The 7,307-nt window shown below is 40.6% G+C and overlaps 1 non-coding gene across 1 annotated transcript; it reads right to left on the bottom strand.

The window, feature by feature from the left end:
* Positions 1-5,376: 5,376 nt before the first annotated feature.
* Positions 5,377-5,448, bottom strand: TRNAN-AUU (transfer RNA asparagine (anticodon AUU)). The gene has a single exon. It is a non-coding gene; the product is annotated as a tRNA-Asn (tRNA).
* Positions 5,449-7,307: the final 1,859 nt, after the last annotated feature.

A 7,307-nucleotide genomic window follows, 5' to 3' on the forward strand; every position in this document is an offset into this window, starting at 1 on the left:
ATAAGATAATTTTCTAACTTGGATTTGAAAGATTTCAATGTTCGGCAGCCCTTGACTTCAGGCGGCAGAGAGTTCCAGTGACGAGAGGTAGCAACAGTGAAAGATGAGGAATACAGAGAAGATGTGTGAAGTGGAATTTCTAGCGTGTTATCGCGTTGTGATCGAGTATTAATATTATGATAGCGAGAGAGAGTATGAAAACGAGCGAATAAATAATAGGGGGATGAAATGTGCATAATTCGATGTAGGAGAGAGTGTGAGTGCAGATTTCTCCTCTCATGTAACCTAAGCCATGATAACTTCTCGAAAGAAGGTGAGATATGATCATAGTATCGAACATTACAAATGAAGCGGACGCACGCGTTATGAACACGCTGTAGTTTTTGAGCGGAATCAATCCTGAGATCACTGAACAAAACGTCGCAATAATCGAAGTGAGGTAGAATGAGTGTCTGTACCAGTGTCTGTTTTAATTTAGAACAATAGAACAATAGAAAAAAATTGGTAGGAAAATTAAGTTTTCATAGAAAATATCTTTATTTTGCTCTATTTTCGTAATAGTGTTACGTCGCGTCGGGGTCATAAAAATATGAGGTTCTAGCTTTTAACGAAAATAGGTTCATGTTCATAAACGTTACCAAGAGGATATGCATTATTTAACCCTTAAATTGGCAAAACTTCATTTCTCACACTAGTTTATTAAACCGTATCGGACTGTAAAGAAAACAACTATCGCAATGTTCATATTTTATATGTTGTACAATATTATAGTATTCTTTCTTTGTAGCACAGCTTCATTTCCTGTTTTACTGCATCTGCCCATGTCACACGCTCCACTCTTTCTCATTATTTCCTCGTAATGTCTATGTTTCTGCCCCATAAAATGCCATACTTCACATAAAGCACTTTACTGGTCTCTTCCTTTGTTCCTTTTCCAAAGGTCCGCAGAAAGCTTCCTTTGCTCCTTTTTCTATTAAAAGCTCCCTTTGCCATAGCTATCCTTCTTTTGACTTCTGACAGCAGTTCTTTCATCTGAATGAACATTAAGCTGTTTTGTTTCTTTAGAAATTTTTAGTAATAATCCAAGAAAACAAATTCCAAATTGCAGTAACATTGATAACATGATAAAATACATACATTTTGCAAAACTTGTTAAAACTTACGAGAAATTATGGCATTAACATGACACCGATTATTTTCTGTGTAACTAGAAAGCAAAAAACACATGTTCCCCAAACTGTTTTATATTTCAGAGAGGAACACGTCTTACTTTATTTAAAAATTAAAAAAAAAAAACACGCATTCTCTAAAAACGCCGAGGCCGAATTATTTTAAGAACACACTGCTTTCTCTGTGCGTTTGTATATGGAAGCGCTTTGTGCGTTTGTATATGGAAGCGGCCAATTGCCTGTAATTTATACAAAATTATGTAGAGCTGGCGATGAATATCTCACAAAATAAATATTATAGTGGTTTTCACAATCAATTATTTTTCCTTATTTAAAACAAATCGTGACCAATCCACATAAAAGCAACAAATCTAGAATTCAGGGTCAGCCCGTTTGCCGCTAGAAGCGACTTGTTGCGGCTAAACAAACAGGAATGTGAGCTACCGGGCGGAGGCCTGAGGGCGTCGTTAAACAAGCGAGCGGAGAGGAAGTCTGGTCATGTCCCTCCTGCGCTTCCTCCAAGAAGCTGGCATTGGCGGGCGACCCTGATTCCTCCTCACACGCCCGTGTGCATTACAACGCATGCAGCTCCGCGATGCACCTGTCCCACATGTCCGCGGCATTCCAGCACACAGGGGGATGTGCCTTCGCGATCCCGACACCTGTCCCTTTACATCTGACGTCACTACACACTGTGACGTTCCGCTACGTGGTTCGATCCCTGGCGCAGGCAGAGCGTATCTCTTGGTTTGTGTTTGCTTCAAGGGGTAGCGTTAAGTCCAGGCTATGGAGTAAATGTTAAGGCTGGTTCACAATAAACCGGGAACGGAAACCATAACGGGGACGAGAACGGAAATATTAAAATAAATGTATTTAAATGTGAGCATTCACAATTAACGAGAAGCTTACCGGGGCCCGGGAACGGGAACGTGGAATTTAATTGGGAATGCTCACATTTAAGTACATTTATTTTAACAATATTTCCGTTCTCGGTTTATTGTGAACCAGCCTTTAGCTCGTTTGCCCGTGAAATGAGCGGACCCGGGATCAAATTCTGGTTGGAAGAAGTTACCTGGTCGGGTTTTTTTCCGAGATTTTCCCCCAACCACTTGAAGCAGAAGTGCTGGGTAGCTTTCGGCGTTGGACCTCGGACTAATTTCGCCATCGTCCATCATTAATTCAAATGTCATTGTCATCATTACAATAGCCCGATGGTACAGCGAACTCTATTCGTACAGGAGCGCGGCTGTTCGGCGACAAAACCATTCATAGAACAGGAGTGGTAAGCACAATAAACCTAAGGTTGCAGTGCAAGTTTTCGGGCCCTCATCTATAAAAAAGGGGGTACCGTTGCTCCATTCTGAATGTGTGTATGTATGTATGTAGGTAGGCCTATGTATGTATGTATGTATGTATGTATGTATGTATGTATGTATGTATGTATGTATGTATGTATGTATATATGTATGTGGCTATTAGTTCCTTCCCCTCCTCCATTGCATACATCGCTGACTAGTAACATATTTCAATAATCAGACTTAAGATGTAGGCTATGTAATAATAATCATTCTTCCTCTGGCGCGTCGCCCTGGGTGGCACGGGCGGTATAACGCTGGCCTTCTGTGCCCGAGGTGGCGGGTCCGATCCCGGTCCAGGTTAATGGCATATTTAAGTGTGCTTAAATGCGACAGGCTCATGTCACTAGATTTAGTAGCATGTAAAAGAACTCCTGCGGGACCAAATTCCGGCACACCGGCGACGCTGATATAACCTCTGCAGTTGCGAGTGTCGTCTAAATAAACCATAATTTATAATTTATTTCCTCTGGCACATATCGTCAAGTGATCCAGATAATATATCATATTTATCATCCAGAAGTTCAATCAGTAGTATGAACATACGTGGAGAGGAAATAAAGGTTTATAATTCATCGACGTGACGAATAGGAAGACCAATGCATGAAAGGTGATGATGATGATGATGATGATGATGATGATGATGATGATGATGATAGTATGGTAAAGCTGATAATGGTTATGGTGGTAATGATGTATATTTTGGTAGTGTTGATAGTTTTAATTTATGCTGCTCAGGTGGTCTATACTTAGTGATTCAAAATCAGTGCATAAGTTTTACGATATTTTCAAAGAGACCACTACTGACCTTTAAAGAGAGCTAAAAATAATGAACAATTGACTGTCGGACTCTCTCAAAGATCCCAAGAGCGGCAGGAATATCTGTTGCAGCGCAATAATTCTCATCATCATCATCATCATCATCATCATCATCTTCTTCTTCTTCTTTTCAGGCATTAGGCCTAGGCTAAGAACTTGTTCCTACTTCTTACATCTTTCCATCTACGGCGTGTTCGGCTCGCACTTCTTCTTCCTACTGATTGATAGTCGACTACATGCTTCGTTAGTCTTTCATTTCCCATTCTTTCTACGTGTTCTATCCATTTTTTTATGTATTGCTCTCGTTCCTCATTTCCACTGTATACAGTTATAATGTAGGCTTGAATATTATAAATTAAAACTTCATTTGGACTTAGGCTAGTTTTGAATCCACCTCTTCAATTACAACTATCATCTCATAGAATTTTCGTCTTCATTTTCTTCGAAACTACTTGTTTACCTTTAATAGACACACAATCCGTTTTCTTGCATGTGACACTGCCTTCCAATTCTTCCACAAGCAGCAGTAATATACTTGTCTCCTATTGGCTAAAATTTCTACCTTTTTATTTCCATATCTGCCGCCCTCACATAAACCTGCCATCGGTCCTTTTCCTGTCCAAGATTAATCCAGTCTCTATCATCATAGCCCACCTCCCTCAAATCCATTTTAATATTATCCGCCCATCTACGTCTCGGCCTCCACAAAGGTCTTTTTCCTTCCGGTCTCCCAACTAACACTTTATATGCATTTCTGGACTCGCCCATACGTGCTACATGCCCTGCCCATCTCAAACGTCTGGATTTAATGTTCCTAATTATGTCAGGTGAAGAATACAATGCGTGCAGTTCTGCGTTGTGTAACTTTCTCCATTCTCTTGTAACTTCATTCCTCTTAGCCCCAAATATTTTCTTAAGAACCTTATTCTCAAACACCCTTAATCGCTGTTCTTCTCTTAAAGTGAAAGTCCAAGTTTCACAACCATACAGAACAACCGGTAGTATAACTGTTTTACAAATTCTAACTTTAAGATTTTTGACAGCGGACTAGATGACAAACGCTTCTCAATCGAATAATAACAGGCATTTCCATCATAATCACCATCATTATCACCGTCATCATCATCCATACCGTAGCCCGGGTTAAATTCCCGGTGCGGGGTACTTGTACAAGAGTGGCTACCCAGTCATTCATAGAACAGGAGTGGTAAGCACAATAAGCCTCAGGCTGCAGTGTAAGCCTTCGTGTCCCTACTTCTTACAAGAAAAAAAAAAACAGAGTTGAAAGTGTAATGTCAGCAACAGCTGGTTTACATAACATTGCTTGCAATGAAAATGAAGATGTTCCCCCTGTCACTGAAGACCAATTGAACACAATAAATATTATGCAAATCTAGTCTTTCAGGTGAAGCTCCCTGTAAAGCAGATTTGAATAATTTGAAGGGAAAAATTGTTCCGGGGCCGGGTATCGATCCCGGGACCTCTGGTTGAACGTACCAGCGCTCTACCACTGAGCTACCCGGGAACTCCACCCGAAACCGTCTCAACTTTTCCCTTTATATCCACACAACTCGCGTGGGCTGACGAAACGCCAGAGACCCACAACGAGTGCACACAATCTCTGTATGACTTGGAATTGTGGTTTTCTGTTCACGTACACAGTAACGTATATATTATGCAAATCTAGTCTTTCAGGTGAAGCTCCCTGTAAAGCAGATTTGAATAATTTCAAGGGAAAAATTGTTCCGGGGCCGGGTATCGATCCCGGGACCTCTGGTTGAACGTACCAGCGCTCTACCACTGAGCTACCCGGGAACTCCACCCGAAACCGTCTCAACTTTTCCCTTTATATCCACACAACTCGCGTGGGCTGACGAAACGCCAGAGACCCACAACGAGTGCACACAATCTCTGTATGACTTGGAATTGTGGTTTTCTGTTCACGTACACAGTAACGTATAAATTATGCAAATCTAGTCTTTCAGGTGAAGCTCCCTGTAAAGCAGATTTGAATAATTTCAAGGGAAAAATTGTTCCGGGGCCGGGTATCGATCCCGGGACCTCTGGTTGAATGTACCAGCGCTCTACCACTGAGCTACCCGGGAACTCCACCCGACACCGTCTCAACTTTTCCCTCTATATCCACACAACTCGCGTGGGCTGACGAAACGCCAGAGACCCACAACGAGTGCACACAATCTCTGTGTGACTTGGAATTGGAAGGGAAAAGTTGAGACGGTGTCGGGTGGAGTTCCCGGGTAGCTCAGTGGTAGAGCGCTGATACGTTCAACCAGAGGTCCCGGGATCGATACCCGGCCCCGGAACAATTTTTCCCTTGAAATTATTCAAATCTGCTTTACAGGGAGCTTCACCTGAAAGACTAGATTTGCATAATATATACGTTACTGTGTACGTTAACAGAAAACCACAATTCCAAGTCACACAGAGATTGTGTGCACTCGTTGTGGGTCTCTGGCGTTTCGTCAGCCCACGCGAGTTGTGTGGATATAAAGGGAAAAGTTGAGACGGTGTCGGGTGGAGTTCCCGGGTAGCTCAGTGGTAGAGCGCTGGTACGTTCAACCAGAGATCCCGGGATCGATACCCGGCCCCGGAACAATTTTTCCCTTGAAATTATTCACAATAAATATTGTGAATGACATCCTGAAAGACAGAATGATCCACCAGTTATTGGAAAAAACTATTACAGAAGAATTCAGATAATATAGGAATATTTCAGAAGTTTGTTAGACAATTAGTAAGGATAAAACAAACAGAAAATGAATAGATTTACAATACTGTCCAGATAATTATTTAACTTCAAACCTTAATTTCAGTGAATAAATAAAACAATAAAACTCTTCCAGCTTCAATTGAAGAGATGGATTATAAAGTATACTAAGCCCCTTTTTATTTAACTTGTTTTATTCACCATTCCTCCCAGTGTATCCTTCAGAAGACAGTTTTTTCTCAGCCAGTGACCCAGCCATTTCATTTTTCTCTTCCTGATCAGTTTCAGCATCATTCTTTCTTCTTTCACTCTTTCCAACACAGTTTCATTTCTTATTCTGGTTCGAGTCCTCATGGAAGAAGAAATTTTCTCATAAAATTTCGGTCAGTGTATAGGACCGATGCCCACCCAGCATCGTGATGCACTTGGGGAGCTATGATAGATAGCGAAAATCCGGTTTCGAAAACCAGCTATAACGGTTGGGGGGATCATCGTGCTAACCACACGATACCTCCATTCTGGTTGGATGATCGTCCACCTCTGCCAGCAGCCAGCTGATCGGTCTTAGCCCTTCATGGGCTGTAGCGCCACGGATTTACTTATTTTAATCTGCAATGTTGTATAATTGTCGATATTCTTGTGCAAATTATCTGTAGTAATGTCACGAGAGGTCTGAGTTCGCGAGTGGATTTATCTGGGAAATCTCAGACCTCGAGTGACATTTATTAGGACTATTTCGTGAATAAAATAAAAATGTAAATAATATATCCCTAAAATTCGATCACAAAATGTTAATAATTGTATATTAACAAATACTTAACCTATTCAGACATTATGAAGTTGAAATACTCGTACATGAATATCGATTACGGCAATAAAGAAATTCGATGTTATTATTCAGTAATGCCAATTGCGAAAAGCGAAATACAGGTTTAACAATGTTAATTACATATACTGCACTCTTCTCTTATTATTATAACATAAATACATTTTCATTATCTTCTGAAATCATAATTTAATTTAACAGTAACAGTGGGGATAGCTATATACCAATGCTTATGTATTCACAGCGAGACATGTTGCTACACAGTGAAGCCATCTCTGTATAGATAGATCTAATTAAAACACGAATTTTATTACGCCATACGGGAGGCAGTTTGATCAAAGACATTATTACTATGCAAGGTCTTTGAGTTTGATATGCGATGATGTTACATAAATTTGAACATCTAACTT

This window comes from Periplaneta americana, chromosome 2 (assembly GCF_040183065.1).
Source record: "Periplaneta americana isolate PAMFEO1 chromosome 2, P.americana_PAMFEO1_priV1, whole genome shotgun sequence".
NCBI lineage: Eukaryota > Metazoa > Arthropoda > Insecta > Blattodea > Blattidae > Periplaneta > Periplaneta americana.